Below are 16,392 nucleotides of genomic sequence, written 5' to 3' on the forward strand. Positions count from 1 at the left end.
TCTACCTTATGAAACAATGTTTTTAGTGGACCAGAGGCAGGACATGACAAAAAAAGAATGACGCGGAAGTGGTGTAGGAACATAGTCTGTTATATGACGCTATAATGAGATATTTGCCTTTACATCACTGCTACGTGTAGTTCGACGGAATATCAACAAAAGTGTCAACAAGACGTACTGATGAACAGAAAACAAAATGAAAACCTTTAAGTATGTGCACTGAGATTGTAGCGGTCACATGCATACCGTTTATGCATCGTCACAGGAAATAATCGTCTCCAAACACTAGGGGGTTGGCAGAAGAAACTTTGGATAAAGTCTGAGTGAAAAATTCGGCTGATTGTGTTTACACATACGACTCCTCCTGAAAATATCAGGAGTTTTTAAAGGAGTTTTCTACAAGTGAAAAAGCACTCCAAGAGTTGTAACGGCTACCACACAAGTCATGCAGCATTCCAGTCTTTGCATCTGAACAGTTCTGCAATTCTTTCTGTGGCCCAAAGCAAAATTTCTCAAAGATGTTATTCTCTTTATGCAGGTCCCATTTTGGAAGACCTAGATATTTGCCACAACCAGTGGTGGAAAACTGTCTCCAAATCATGCCACGCTCTTCAGCATGCAGCAAAGGTCTGGTGGCTCTCAATCCCAAGTAGGTCACTGGAGGAAAAAATAGCATCCTTGTTGTCAGCCCCACTCACCTGTTGCTTCTTTTACCACTTGAAGGTAAGATATCTTCCCCCCCACAAAAAAAAGTAGGCTGAGAGGAGGTCACGCTAACCTTGAGCTGTGAAAAAGGAAAGAGAGAGTATTTTGTAAAATTGAGGACACTATGGTTGCTAGGTCTCATAAAAGCTGCCAAGTGTTTCAGCAGAAGTAAGACAATCTTTCCTTAGTATGACTCAGAGGATTCACTTTGTCTTGTGATGCAGAACAGCCTCATTCATTTATTCCCCCAAAGACAAATTTAAAAGATCACCAGTATCTTGATCCACTTTTTCTGCAAACAAACCATACACCACCATACCACAATAACCCCCCCCCCCCCCTCCCCTTTCGCCTTTTTTTTTCCTGTGAAGGCCAAAGAATCTGGCTTTACTTGAGTTTTATTAGTTCCTTCCATTTCATGCTATACCCTCTTATGTTTAACTGAAAATCTGACAGCAATCTGAGTTTGGCTTTAAGTATGGCTGTTAAATTGCTTTTAATTTGTTGTGTTTGTTACTTTTCTGTTTACATTTTGTCACTTATTCTCAGCTCCTTTTTGTTATCGCGCTGAAAGCACTTTGAATGGCTTTTGTATGACACTGTGCTCTCCAAATACTCTGGAAAGTTGAAACAAACCCAGTGTTATCCAGCATTTTTGTATTTCCCTCAGAGACTTTGAATTCTTTCAGGTCTGAGGCATTGGAAACCGCTCAAAGATTAGTGTTATCCTACCTACCTCGGGGTCTCAGACAGTATCTTAGTGCAGCATAAGTTAAGTGATAAATGTATTGATGTCAATAAGGGTTTTGTTTTTGATTAAATACTTGACTAGTTTAGCTGTACTATCAGGTTGCTTTTTCTGTCAACAACACAGTTATACTAATTTGATTAAACCAATCAGCTCCAACCAAAAAAATCCCCATAATATTTAAATGATTGATTAACTTTCTTAGATGAAAATGGCTGATGCCATGGATGAACTGCCCTTGAATGTGTCAATGCCTAAAGACACTGAACATCTCTTAATGTGTCGTTTATTTTGGGACATCATGTTATCCTGTGGAAAAATCTGAAGACATTTATAACACTGTTGGGTCATGTATTTTAAGTTTGGGAAATACCTCCCTTATCTCAGGCTGTGTTCCAATGTAATGGTATTTCCAAAATACAACAACAGTTTTAAATAACATCACAGCACCAAAACCGCACTAAGAGTTTTTGATGATCTTCTTTTAACAGTTAACGCTAAGAACTCTGCTATACTAGTGCTTTTAGAGTTTACTGCTTCATTAGATTATTTTAAAAAGCCAGGAACTGTTTGTTGGCATTAAAAGTACTTAACTGTCCACTTTTCCTGTCCATCTTTTACAATACCTCTCAGCAGAAGCCCAACTAGATTCTGGGGTTCCTCAAGGCTCAATTTAAGGCCCTATTCTCTTTTCTTTGTATACGCTTCCCCTGGGGTACAATTTTTAAAAACATGTAATTTATTTCCATTGTTTAGCAAATCTATCTTCCAATAAAAACAAATAATAACTATGTGCAGGCCTTGCTGGACTGCCTAAAAGATGTTAAATCCTGGATTGAGTTAAACTAACTAAAATTATATTCTTTAGAAAACCGGAACTCAGCTCTTTCAAATTTGACCAACGGATCAGGTCAGTTGTCATTAAGTCATTCACAAGTTTATTACTTCATGTTTGGATGAAAAGTCTGCTTCACAGAAGCCAATGGGTGACGTCACTTAGACTTATTACTTGTTTTAAAACTTTACATGGGCTGTCACCACTATGCTCTGAGCTGTTGCACCGACATGCTCCAGACAGAGCACTGGGGTCAACAGAGCACATGCTTTCAGATGTTCCTTGATCCATACTGAAAACCTGAGGTGACAGAGCCTTTTGCAAACTGTGGAACAGTTTACCTGTGAGCCCTGAAATTGGCTGGTGAACAGTCCAGGGTGTATCCCGCCTCTCAACCAATGACAGCTGGCATCAGCTCCAGCCCCCGCGACGCCGAATGGGAAAAGCAGCATAGATAATGGATAGATGAAGTCTGTGAACATCAGAACTGCCCAAAGTTTTAAATCTTTGCTCAAGGGCCATCTCTTTGTGTTGGCTTATAGTTGAGAATGACATCCTGACATTTTTATTCTTCAACTTTTTTACTCTTAATTATTGTTTTGTGTTTAAGCCTGCAGCACTTTGGTCAACTGTGGTTGTTTTAAATGTGCTATATAAAATTATTCAAAGATAATTAAAAGGCAGTATCTCTGTATTAGCTTATATTTGATCAGACATTACCGAAATTCAAGCAGCAGAGGGAGTAAGAGAGCAAAATAAAATTCTACTCAACAGATGCAGCGTAGGCTCACCAGTTACTGTTTATTGGTGTGTTGGTGCCATCTGCTGGACAGGAACGAAAACTACAAAAGGTGTTGGAGAGATAGGGGGAAGTGGAAAAAAAAGGCTTTGAGTGCAGTTCATAAACAATTCATTGTTTTTGATATGCAATAAATCATACAAGCACCAATTATACATTTCTAGATACACATGGGACAGAATTAGCATATGAAGCAGCTCTCTGAAACTGATGTAAACTCTAACAAAAGGAAAGTACATCTAATTACAGAGCACTAAATGAAAGCATAGTTCGTCTGACGTGTTTTGCGTTTCCTTTTATTAGTCTGGTTTGATTTAAAACAGGAAGAAGGAGCTTCTTATGCTGTGCCTGTATTATGTATATGTCAAATATTAATAATAGCTTCAAACTTCTGTGCAATCATATTGATTTAGAAGAAAAATGAAAAATATGGCTGAGCAGAATTTTATATAAAAGGTCAAATAAATCAGGTTACTGCTGTGATGAATGGAAAATCTATGTATAAGACTCATCCAGACTTTTCTACTTTGTCTTTTAATAACAATTATCAATGGATGGAATTCGAATTTGTGAACAGATCCTGTGAGAGGAAAAAAACAATAGATTTAATTGTATAGGAATAGAAAATGTTTACGTTCGAATGATAAATTAACTACAGTCCAAAAAAACCCACTCCATTTAAACTCTGTTTAAATGCAGCAACTTTTCTTTGACAGCAGTTGTAGCCTGAAGTATGTGCAGATTGGTAATGAACCCTTTTTCATATTTAGCATGTACAAAGTTCTTCTTTGCCAAAGTTCCAGAGTGCAGAAAACTTTCTTAAAGGATTTTTTTATTTGTATTTTGCTGCAGTATTTTGTTCCCCACACCCTCAAAGATCCTCAAAGGCCTGCTGCAGATCGTGTCAGCATGATGCTGCCTCCACCAGGATTCATGGCACCGATGTTATGACTGCTGATGTGCAGACTGTTTAGATCGTTAAATAAACACTACTCATTTCAAATCTTATGAGACTATTCCAGTTTTCATTTCTTTTTGTTAAAAGTCACTCACCTGCCCTCTGGAAAACTTAAGCTCAGTTTGCATTGACATCATGAAGTTTCTTTTTCCTTAGAGAATATTTGCCATTCTGTGAAGCAGCCAGACAAGAGCTCCATCAGAGACCTCATAGGACTTTGTCTGTAGGCCTTTAAGTGCCCAGATCCATCATTTTTTAAAGGGGTAATGTATCCTTTTAATTCATAGTATTGATTGACCTGACTAAACTATGAGGCATAATTGGTGCCTTGAAAATGGTATTGTATTGTTACTTTTTAGCTGTCCCGGTAACTCTCTCACTGATTTGTGTGGAGAGTTTCCAGGTACTCACTTGAAGGTTGTTGGTTTTTACATTGACTGTTTCAGTGACAAGTCACTCGTACTTTTTCTATTGCGTTCCAGCAATGCTTGCAACTCAATAGTATTGCTTTTCCATATGATATTAAACACAACATTTTCCTGTCATGCACGGTTTGCCATAGACAAAAATATCAAAAATACATTGAGAAATGTCACTGATCCAAGTGCTTCCCCTCAGAAACAGTTTGTTATCACAAAACAGGATGTTGTTTGATAAGCTCTTTGTGTCCTGCGATAAAAATCTGTGACAACATAAAACCTTTATGAATATGTCCTATCGGAAGAAAGTTTGTCCTGAGTTGAAATAAATAAATGAAATGACTCTGATTTAATGCAGTTCCTTTTGGCAGATTTATTTGTCCTTTTGCAGTTTTTTGATTTCATAGTCAATGATTGTGTCTTCCATCTATTGTTTTATCACTTACCTTTTCATTGAAACGCTGCATAATTGCAAAGCCTAAAAAAGTTCATTACAATTTTTAATTGATTAATTGACTAATTGACCAATTAATAAATTATTTAACAGTTTAATTATTCACATGACTGAACAGCCATCGTGAGGGAACTGATGAGGGTTTACTTTTCACAGACATGACTGAGTGAATTCGTTTTTAGTGGAGAATAGTTAAGAAAAGCATTATGCCCTTAATGTCTTAAGAATCGATTATATTGCAGTTACATACCCCCTGATCAGGGATATTTGTTCTTTATACTCTCTGAGATATTTCACAAGAAGGCCTACTTTACAAATTGTTGTAACGTTTATAATGATCATCATTTTTTTTAAAATCAAATGTATATTTATATTTATCTACCCTTGTTTGAGTCCAATTTCACATGAACATACAATATAAATGTAAAATACAACTTATTATGAATTAAAAAAGTGCGATGAGTTAAATAAATGCTGATAAAGCAGAAATTCTGACAAAAACAAACAACAACTTACAAAAGAAACTAAACAATTTCAAAAGAGAGAAAAAAAAAAAAAAAGACTGTTAATTCAGAGTGCTTTTGAATTCAAAATTTGTTGGCCAACCAAAACCTTACCCATAACAAGTAATGTTGCGATAAAGTGTATGTGGAAACTGATGCAGGGCAGAAATTGTCAACAGCCAAACGAGAAGAAAAAAACAGAAGTTTTTATCTTCATTAAATATCCTCAACGTGTCAAAAAAAAAAAAAAAACACCTGCTGTGAGATCAGACTATCATAATGCTCTCAGCTCACATGAGAATGTTTTCCTCTGCGTATTTTCCAGCCTCCTTTTTTTATTTTTTTTTCCCCGTGTAACGTCATTGTCGGCCAACCATTTCCCCCCCCCCCCTGTCTCTCAGACTTTTTTCCTTTTCCTTTTTTTTTTTTTTTTTTTTTTTTTTTTTTTTTTCTCATGTAGACTAATATACAGGCCGGCGCTGCAATTTCGGAATCTGCCCTTGTATATGGCGGACGAAAATTTTCACAGGAGGAACCGCAACGCAACCCCGCATTCACGGCATAAACCGGAGAGCTGGCACGGGCAGAGTAAACCTCAGCAAAATTTGTGAATCATTACGCTTATTACTCTTTCTTAAAAAAAAAAAAAATGTAACGTAGCGTGTTGCCGAGAGAGGAGGGGGGGGGGGAAACCCGCTGTGGTGGAAATTTTTTTTTCAACATTTGGAAATTCTCATAACTAATTCACGATTTTTTTTTTTTGAGGAAGCAGTTGTGCAGTCACCTCTGGTCGGGGAGGGAAGATTTCTTGGAGCGAGAGGCTGTTTCGCATGAACTGCATCGTTTTTTGGAGGTATGTCACACCGCTGTTTTCCTTTTTTTTTCCTTTTTTCTTTCTGACTTAGAAATCCTAAATTTGAGAAATTTCAGTTGCCGGTTTTAAGTTTCAAAACCACATCCACTGTAAAGGCGAGACCTGGCAGTGTTTTAGCACAAGTCTCCTGCCAGTGAACCAGGTGCAGTCTTTGAAGCCACCCGAAAATAGACCTTAATCTGTTGATGTTTTTTTTTTTTCCTGACTGAATTTTCGTAATGAAGTTTCCATGTAAGTGCTGACTTTGTCTGTGCACCGAGCTTGTTCACATGTACGCCTCCTAAGATAAGCACCAGTATATGCAGACAGGGCAAAGAGGACGATGAGGGGAGGAACAATCTGAAACACACACAAAAAAAAAAAAAAACCTCCTGCAGCCATGTTTTGTGAATTTTTTTTCCCCCATCAAATTTGAGCAGAGCTTCGGACTTTCTTCCCCGTGAAAGTCACACAACACCAAACGTTACTTTCGGGTGTTTTTGACGGCTTGCTTTGCAGTGAAGACAGCCGTGAGAAAAACATCAAAGTGTCGTCGTATCAAAAACACAATTCAAATGTTTCATATTTTAGGAAGATAGAGGATTTTAAATCTGGAAGTCGTTGGCGCCACCTGTAGGTAGTCATTTTTTTGGAAATTAAAAAAATAAATTGTTAATGGCACTTGTTTTTGAGACTTTATTCTTTAAAAGTTAATGCCAGTTTATACAGATGGGTGCATATTGTGGAGCGTTTTTAAACAAACAGACGTCATTCATACATGATTTGCTTATAACTTCAAATGAGATTAAATTTGCTTTTTTTTTATGGTAATGAATGCAAAATGACCTTACACTGTCTTCTCCTTTTTGGTTTTGTTCATGATTTATTATAATGTATATAATTAAAGTTTGTCATTTGGACTTTTTTTTTGGATAAAGAGGGAAAAAAAGTTTTTTTAAAAATCCATGTTGGGTCTTTTCTAACACAATGGTTCCCAAATTGGGGGTCGAGACCCCAAAAGGGGTGGGGGGGGGTCACGAGGTGCCTTCTGAAAACCTAATACAAATTTTAAATTGTATATTTTACCCATTTATTGTAAAGATATACACAAAACGTAGTGCAATTTAGATTGATACTGAAATGAAAGTAATGTGTAATAAATCCTTAAAATGTTCAATTTGCACATGACTGCAACAATGTAGATACAAATAAAATGCATACTGACTCATACACATGGCTAAAGTCTGTGATCGGAGATTACTTGTTTTAAGCCTTTCTTACAATACATTACTTAAACAATATTCTGGTTTTTAGCCTGCTGTGTTCTTTAATGTTGTTATAATGTTGGTTTAGATAGGCCTATCTCTGCATGTGCCCAACTGCACAAGGGCCTCCAGGGACAGTGAGGGTCCCCAGACTGTAGCACCGTTATTTTGGGGGCCACGGGCAGAAAAGTTTGAGAACCCCTTCTCTAACAAACACATTATCTATAACTTTCCTGTTTGTCATTTGCTCTGTATGTATGTGTGTATACTTGTGGACAGATGGATTAATAGGGATATAAATGGCCCCTTAGTAAACATGGAACAAATTGGATTTTTTTTTTTTTTTTTTTAACTTCTAGAGATTGGAAAATGTGTAAGCGGAAAATAACTATCCAAAGTGAAGTGAACAGCTCTGGAAGAAGAAAGGACCATGTCAGCATAATTTGAGGGCAGGAAAAACAATCACAACCAGTGCCTGTACTGTTTGTATTAATCCTGCAGACGCCAAACAGTTTCCCATCTTGCTCGGCTTGCTTTTATTTAAATGTAAGGGAAAACTGCGGAGGCCATTTTTTTATTTTTTTTGCTGTGGGTAATTTTAATGCTGACCTTCAAATCTGTTTAAATTCATAGAGCTGGTGGAAAATGTATGGTTGGTATGCAAAATCTGGGTGTAAATTCTGACCTTTGCTGGGAAAGTCTCATCAAAATGCAGGAGTTTGAGTTAAAGTATACAGGGCTGAAGAGAGGCAACCGGTGTCATGGGTTTAATAGGGCTGGATCCCTCTTGCCAGTGATGGGAATGTTTATATGCAGAATACCTGAAGGAACGAGTAATATGTTATAAATCTCTCAGGAGTAATGCAGCAGTGTTGAAATGAAAAACATCTTAAACCCTGATCAGTTAATGGGGGACTTTGTCGAATGTTCCTCTCGTTTTAAGTAAGGGTACAGGAATGCTGCTGTGCCTGTGCTTTAATGAACAAAAGCTTTGTTTCATGGAGGATTTTTGGAGCAAATAGTTTGGATGGAGAGGTGAAACTTGTCCCTTCAGGCTCTGATAAGCACAAGATGTTGAGGGATCATATCACCGCCTGTAGGTTCCAGTATGAAAACATTGTTTGGTTGCTGCTGCGTTTGTCATTAACTTAGCACAGACGTTTGTTTTCCATTTGAAAGGCTAAGTGATGTTACACAAACAGTTTCTGGCTTTGATGTCGAGCCACTTCCTTTTTTTTGTTTGTTTTTTTTATTGTTGATGCACAGTAACAGATTCATGATTTGGTCTTAGATGTGTCTGGGAAAGAAACATACATCCCTTTTAGACATGGCGCACATCTTATCTCCTGCTACTTTCTTTAGTGGCGTGTTGAAACTGTCTGAAAATGGCTTCACTTAAATGAGTCTCTGGGGAATGGCTTTTCAGAGGTTGGGGCTGCTGCATTAAAGAAAAAAAAAAAATCTGTGCATTCTGCACATATTTTTTTTTTCTGCCTCTTCCTTTTTAAAAATGAACCTTATTGGTTCCATGAATAATGCATGAGGACGTTCAATTGCTGCAGCAATGAAAATTAGGGCTGTTTACGTGCAGTGGTTATGTACACAGGAGCTTCTTTTTTCCTTGACCGTTTTCTGAAAAGGTAGAGCAAAGCACTGAGTAGCTTTTCTGAAAATACAAATTTTTCAGCAAAGCAAATCTCATTTCTCTGAGTGAAAAGGGGAGGGGGTGAAACTCCCCTGGGTTTAATGAATCCATAAATCACAATAGTGCCAGGTTTGCTGCGCCTGCGTCAGTGTGCAGTGCAATTTTGATTTTCATCAAAAATTTAATCTGCCAGCCTACAAGGGTTTAGCAGCAGACCGGATGCCGCCCTGAATTTCTAATTTTAGGGGTCTGATCTTTCAGGATTTATTTTTGTATAATTCAAGTCTGCTTTTCAATATCTCTTGTTATTAAATTTTAATTCGTGGCATTAACATATAGATTGAAAAGGTTTTTATGGGGGTTTTGAGTGTATGCTGATGGAATTTTACTAGACGACACAGTTTCTTTTTCCAGAGCATCTCGGGTGTGTGTGTGTGAGGTGGGGTGGGGTGAAGTAAGGGAAGGGGGGGGGGGGGGATTTATCCATTTCTCTGCATTATTGCTTTTTGAAATCATTGGTCGTACACCATCTTGGAAGACATTTATTACAGAAGACGAGAAAATGTGCATTTGATTAAAGAAACAGGGAAGGCAAAGCATTTAGTGTGAAACAGGTTTTTGCAGGACCCCTGCTCTCACTCACTGACTTTGCTCGGAGTTATACAAACATGCAGTGAAAGCAGTGATTGAAGTGACCCCCCCCCCCCCCCCCCTCCATCCCCCATTTTTAGCTCAATCCTATTTTTAATCCCTCCAGAGTGGACACATTTTCATGAGCCTTAAACAAATTTGTATTTTATATTTGGAATCTCTATTCCAGCCTACTTAGCATGCAGGGCACAGTGACTTTTGGCAATGCAAGGAAACAATTCAAAGTCACAAAATCTCTCCAACTTAAAAAGAACTGGATTTGAGTTTTTGTGCTTTAAGCAAGCACAGGGATTGATTTACATCATTATTGTGCAGAGGCAGATACAGTACTGCCCAAATATAGGCCAATTATTTTAAGAACCTCGACTTAAGCGCTGAATTGTGAGCTGAGGTACGTACTGGAGATGTTATCCCTGCACCCCTGACCTCCTTATTTTGTAACCCCTTACATAGTATAGGACTTTAATACATTGTTATTCATATGCATGCATCGCCATTGTCAAACACAGCTGGGCCAAATCACAAAAAGAAAATGAGTTCTTAAAGAGACATAAACCACAGGGCGACTTAAACCATCTCACATTTTATTACACTGCTTTATCTTTAATATGGAAATACATTTGATTTAATTTTCCTCTTCCCGTTGTATAATCTCTCTTTTTTTCTGTTTGTTTAAGCTTGTGTTTTTTTATTTTTTAAGAAACATCAAACTAAAGTACATCTGTTTTGGATTCTTGTCCTGCACGGGGTCTGTAGGTTACAGTATATCAGGAGACGCAAGGCTTTAAAAGAACAGAAGGCCAGATGGCTAATTTAGCATTTTGACTTTAATTAGAGGAAAACAGGCCACAACAGGCATTTCATATATTCAGGGCATGCATTAAAAATGTTGCACAGGAAATATTACACGATAACTAAGGGACTGATCTGATTTTGATCTTTTTACTGCCATTTTTTCATTTGATTAGAGATGGTAAAAGCCGCTTAATGTGGTATTATTTCAGTCCATTCATGTGATAAAAAACAAAAACAGAATAAGAAGAGGTGACATATCTGCTCAATCCATCTTTGCCCATCGATCTTCTTGTAGCTTTTGATCCTTTTTTTTTTTTTATAACCACAAACAGACTTGAGTTGGCTCTACACAAAGTGTATCCATGTGTGAGTCCAGTCCAGTAAGTGACTCCTGTCAACTACAGAATAACAGACTTTGTAACATGTAGGTTGTAAACAGTACAAACAGAAAATGTCCCACTGTGTTTCAAAATGAAAGCAGAATTTTGGAAGATGAGGAAGTTACAGTTGCTGAATGTAATTAAAGAATTACTGGGGGGGATTTCTCAGATTTCCTCCTTAAGTTTACCTGAAATGTTAATATTTAACTTAATAATCAGTAAGCTTCAGTTCTGCAATAACATGTCTCTGGTAACTGATAAAAAAGAAAGTATTAGCTTTCTAGAGACTATCCAGTAAGTGTTTAATCATGATTTAAGTCAGTGTGTGTAAATCTAATTTTGACAACCTCAAAGCAGACAAAGCCTTGTGCCTCCATGAGATCTTTGGCGTCCCCCCTAGAGGGGCCAGGACCCCAGAATGGGGACCAATGAGAAAGTTTACCCTTGTGGTGTCTGATTGAAACGCAGATTGATGTTGAGGCTGGCGGGGAATCATGGGAGTGATTCTCTCTGCTAGTCAACCCCCACCCCTGTTTAAAAAAACCAACTCTGAGATGATCGTAGTCAAGACGACAAACGGGCGAAACAGACCTGAGGAAGAGAATATGTTTACGATGCATCCAAGTGTAATGGCGTTTTTATCACAGCAGCGCATACAGCAACAGTACGGAGCTTTCAGAAGCATTTCCCGCTTCCTTTTGCAACAGTTTTTGACATTACATCCAGTTTTTCCATGGCAACGATAAACATGTTGTGTCTGTCATTGCATCTCTGTCATGGCGGCCCCAACGAAAAACAAGGGGCGCCACAAAGAATGAAGGATTTCTCTGGCTTTAATAACTCTTAATAATAATCCAAGTACTCAAACGTATTGCTTACAGTGAATGTTTACTTTGGAAAATGTAAACAACTGCAGCTTACCTTTCCCCCCTAAATCGGATAGCTCCCCTGAAGTAGGGATTGCAAGCAGAAATAATCGTGTAAATAAATTAAGAATCTTGTAGCTGATGGTTTGTTTGCGTTTGTAGGTTAGAGCCACCAGTAGTAGGAGCTTTAATGGTGAAGCCGCTCCAAAGGGTCACCAGATAAATCTGAACGTTTTTTTTTAAAATGATGAATGGGAGAAGAAAAAAAAAATCTAAACAAAACCTGTTTTCAATTTGTTTTGGAAACGTTTCTCTAATCTTTGCTTTAAGGATGAAAGATTGTATGAGTTTACCTCTGTGGGCTTCAAACAGTTATTTAAATGGAACCATGTGGGAGATCTAGAAGAGAAATGTCCCTCAAAAATGGCTCCGGGCCCCCAAACCGAGCGCTGTTTTATGTATGGAGAAGGACTTTGTTACTACTGTTTAGTTTAGTTTATTGTGTTGTATGTTGGGCTGGGAATCTTTGGGTGTCTCATGATTTGTTTTAATTTCTATTCTTGGGGTCACGATTCGATTGAGAATCTATTTTTGATTTGAAAATGATTCTGGATTCTGGAATCATGATTGAAAGTCTGTTTTAATTATACTTCAAGATCTACTCCAGTCATCTGTGAGACTGGCTGAATTTCTTTTGGCTCCATTTGTGCATTCTACTGAGTGAAAGAGCTAGCCTTAGCACTTAGCAGGGAGTGACTGACTGATTGATTTTTGGAAGTTATGAATCTATTTAAAATCTCAGAAGATAAGAATCTTGATTTTTACATGAATCTGTTTTTTTTCCACCTCTAATTGGAGGAATATTATATGTTTGTTTTTTTTTAACCATAAGGTGACTTTTAATTTTATTTGTTCTCTTGGGTAGGTTAATTTAAAGGTGTGGGTGAGTCGGCTTCCTTTTACAAAAATGAAGTTACATTTAGCTTAGAGTAAGTATAAAGTAACTGATGTAGTTGATATTCTCAGAATTTAACATGAGTACAGTTTTTGAGTAAACGTGTCTCATTATGTCCGACTGCTTGAAATGAACTGAAACCAATCATCACCAAACCATCAAAAAGATAAACTCTATAGAGGAATATATCAGCGTGTTTGAGTACGTGGGTATGTGAGGCTTAGTGGCCACATTTAAAATGAGTCTTGTTAAGGAGATTTGTGTTAAAAATAGGAACCAAATGCTGTTTGGTAGCTTGTTTAATAGCCTTCCTTTAAATAGGACTGCTCCTCAAGATCTCTAAAAGACTGTATTTGAAATAATTTATATCAGGTGGTAAATGACAGGATTATACAGGATGTGTTTTATGAATGAATGTGCTAATAATTCATGAAGTAAAATGATAAATCATCGAAGTTAAGAGTTAGTGTCTCCATGATGTCTCTGTTGGTTTAGGCAGCAATCTGAGCTGACAAAAGGCCTTTACTCTATCATTCATAAAAACAACAACAATAATGACTCGTTGCTTTTTGTGTGCATGGGGGATTAGACTTGTCATGGTTGGACATTTCTAATGCCAGTGTGTGTTCTGCCAGAAGAGTACCAAATGGTGATGTCTGCTTTGCAGTAGCTTCCTTTAGGCTACATCTAAAAAAAAAAAAAAGGACTGAGACAGAGGAGGCTGGCCTGACTGTCTTTTTTTATTTCTGACTTAATGTAAAACTTTGACAGCTTTTTCATCAAGATGAATATTATATTGAATAAGTCGTGTGTGACTTTGTTGAATTGGTTTAATAAATAGGATGTGTCAACATGGTTGAGCGCCACAGTTTAGACTGAGGTGGTCAGATTAAAAAAAAAAAACAGGCTGAATAACAAAATTTAGAGTTTACCATAATTTCTTGAGCAAACCAGCCAGCGGAGAGAAACTACTGTCATGCTAGAGATATTTATTATTGCAAACAACAACAACAAAAAGCCTCAGGCACACCTGTGCAATTATAATGCTGTCTTCATCAGCATCTGGATATGGCACACGTGTCAGGTGGATGGATTATCTCCACTAAGGAGAAGTGCTCACTAACACAGATTCAAACACATTTATGAACGAGAGAAATGGTCCTTTTGTGTACTTTTATAAAGTCTGAGATCATGGAGAAATTGGAGCAAAAATAAAGTGTTGCGTTAATATTTTTGTTGGGTGTATGTTCTGTTCATATGCAAAAGATATTTCTCAAAAGAGAGATGGGAACATGACCTACAGTCTGCAACATTTATGAGCATTTTCTTGCTTATAAACACAGAACGTTCCCCCCTCAACGGCAGAGCACTTAAAAAATGCCAACCATTTCAAGAATTCACTTGTGCGCAAAACAGTTCAGCTAGAAAATGGAAAGCTGACCATTTAGTTTATGATGTCACTGGGATGTAAAATTTGGCACTGCTGCGTAAACAGTAAATGGCCCACTTACTCTGCTGAGTCCAAATATTTTTGCACAAATGCAGCCTTAAAGCCATTTCAGTCCCAGGCTTTAAGTGAGGGTTAAAAGTTTTTCCTAATTCGCATAGTGTGGAAATGCAGAAATTCACTTTTTTTGTTTCGACTACTGTGTTGTCAAAAGTGTAACAACTTCAAGGGTTTTCTCTGATTTCTAACTTTAGATTCAAAGAATGATCAGTCCATTGATTTTTGCATTGACTGTTCTGTCTGAGTAAAACTGGTGCTGTAAAGCTGCTGCTGTGGCATGGAGACCCAAATGATAGTAAATGTCATGTAATAAATAAACTGGTAAGAACAGGAAAAACAGTCTGCTCTAATATGAGAACCTGGATCGATCCAATGTTTGATATCCTTATCACCCAACCAATCCATCCAATCCTCTTAAAAGAATACCAGTGGTGAGAAAAAGAAAAAAGTTTAACTTAACCAAGTTTTATAAGCCTTGGCATCTTTTCTCTGACCAGATCTGTTGCTTGATCTTATCTACTAACAAAGAAAGTGTGACGTTTCTACTGAGTCCCTCTCAAACATTATTGATAACAAAGTCTTTGATTTGGAGAAGTTGGCTTTTCACTTAAAATGTGAAACTTGTGCAGACTGATGTAATATATTTCTGTTTTATGAAGTGTGCGGTCACTTGAGGTTCATTCATATGTTGTTAGTGAACAGTGGGTGCAGCAGGTATTCATGCTCAATCACCACTAGTTAACGCCAGTTTAATGGGAACTTGAAGCCGGGGTCTTCTACCACTGCGTATGTGCACATAGCCTCAAAAATACATGTGGTTCATTAATGTCTTTGACCCTCTCTGCTTTCACATTTGGAGGCTTTTTTTAAAACGGCGAGGATTGACATATCTGGGTGATGCAGTCTAATATCCGTTAGCATGTTTGACATGTTTCCAATGACATACCGCACTGTGAACCCCAAAGTTTCCCCTCATGACTAATTCAAAGATGCAGACTGGTCTACTAGTTCAGCCCTGTCATTTTGCTGCTGTATATTACTCTTCTTCTTTGGGTTTTGTGTTGTGTCTGCTTCTTCAATCAATGACGAGCATTCCGGTTTCCTGGATTGGGATGTGGATATTGTCACGTGTGATTGCCTTTTTCCTCCTTACATCTGCACCGTGATGGTTCGGGATAAACACCCCTAGTAAAGTGTAGAAGTGTGGTGAATTTTTCTCTTCAAAGCTACGGTATTTATTTCTATCATCAAAGTTTGAATGCAAAGCAAGGCGCGATAGATAACCTGTGACTGTAAACAAAGATTATCTCTACTCAACTTTGGTCCAGTTGTACATAGTTGCGCCTTTTTATACTGTTCAGCACAGACTCTGCCAAGACTGATGAACAGAACAGCCAATGGAAATTCAAAAGTTAAGCTTTTTGACAGAACTGAAAAAGAATAAAAGCTTGAGTGAAAATACTTCAATAAAAAGCCTTCCCACCAGAAGGTCAGACTTCCCTTTGGATCATCACGAACTACAGAAATGTACAGAGTTCTCATGAAAATGTAATGTCATACAGAATTCACAATTTTCATCTTAACTTACCTCAACATTTGTAAAGCCATGATCAAGCTTGTTCCAGACAATGGCTGTTGGAGACACAACTATAAACCTTCAGACTCCCTGTATTATTGGGTCATTTACAGGACTTTGTATGGATCTACACACAAAGGCAAGCAATACAAAATTATCTTATTCACTGACATATTTGATTAGGCCTCCTGGCTGTGTGTCATATCCAAAGAAAGGTGTATTTGGGCAATGAAAAGGCTTGTTGTTGCTGTATTGGTGCGCTATTATTAGAAGACCAATTTTCCCTCTTTCCATAATATCAGTCATCCTGGCATAACTCTGTTTTGCTTGGTTGCATTTCGAGCACATTCTCTTGACAGGGCCTTTTATAGCCTTGTGCTGAAGTGGCAAGTTGTGTAATTTGGATATTTCCGAAATTAGAGCATTTGGATGTCACAAAGCTGTGGAATTTATGCCATCAAAGGTCACTCATGAAAAA

The 16,392-nt window shown here is 37.6% G+C and overlaps 1 protein-coding gene across 4 annotated transcripts in view; it reads left to right on the top strand.

Annotated features, from left to right (window-relative positions):
* The first annotated feature begins 5,871 nt into the window (after positions 1-5,871).
* The window catches only part of znf618 (zinc finger protein 618), a 39,061-nt gene continuing 28,540 nt past the window's right edge, over positions 5,872-16,392 (top strand). For all 4 annotated transcript variants that reach the window (XM_065965395.1, XM_065965397.1, XM_065965398.1 and 1 more), the window contains exon 1: positions 5,872-6,274. The gene's annotated coding sequence lies outside the window, so the exon portion shown is untranslated. The remainder of the gene's footprint in view (positions 6,275-16,392) is intronic.

The sequence above is a fragment of the Labrus bergylta genome, chromosome 17 (assembly GCF_963930695.1).
Source record: "Labrus bergylta chromosome 17, fLabBer1.1, whole genome shotgun sequence".
NCBI lineage: Eukaryota > Metazoa > Chordata > Actinopteri > Labriformes > Labridae > Labrus > Labrus bergylta.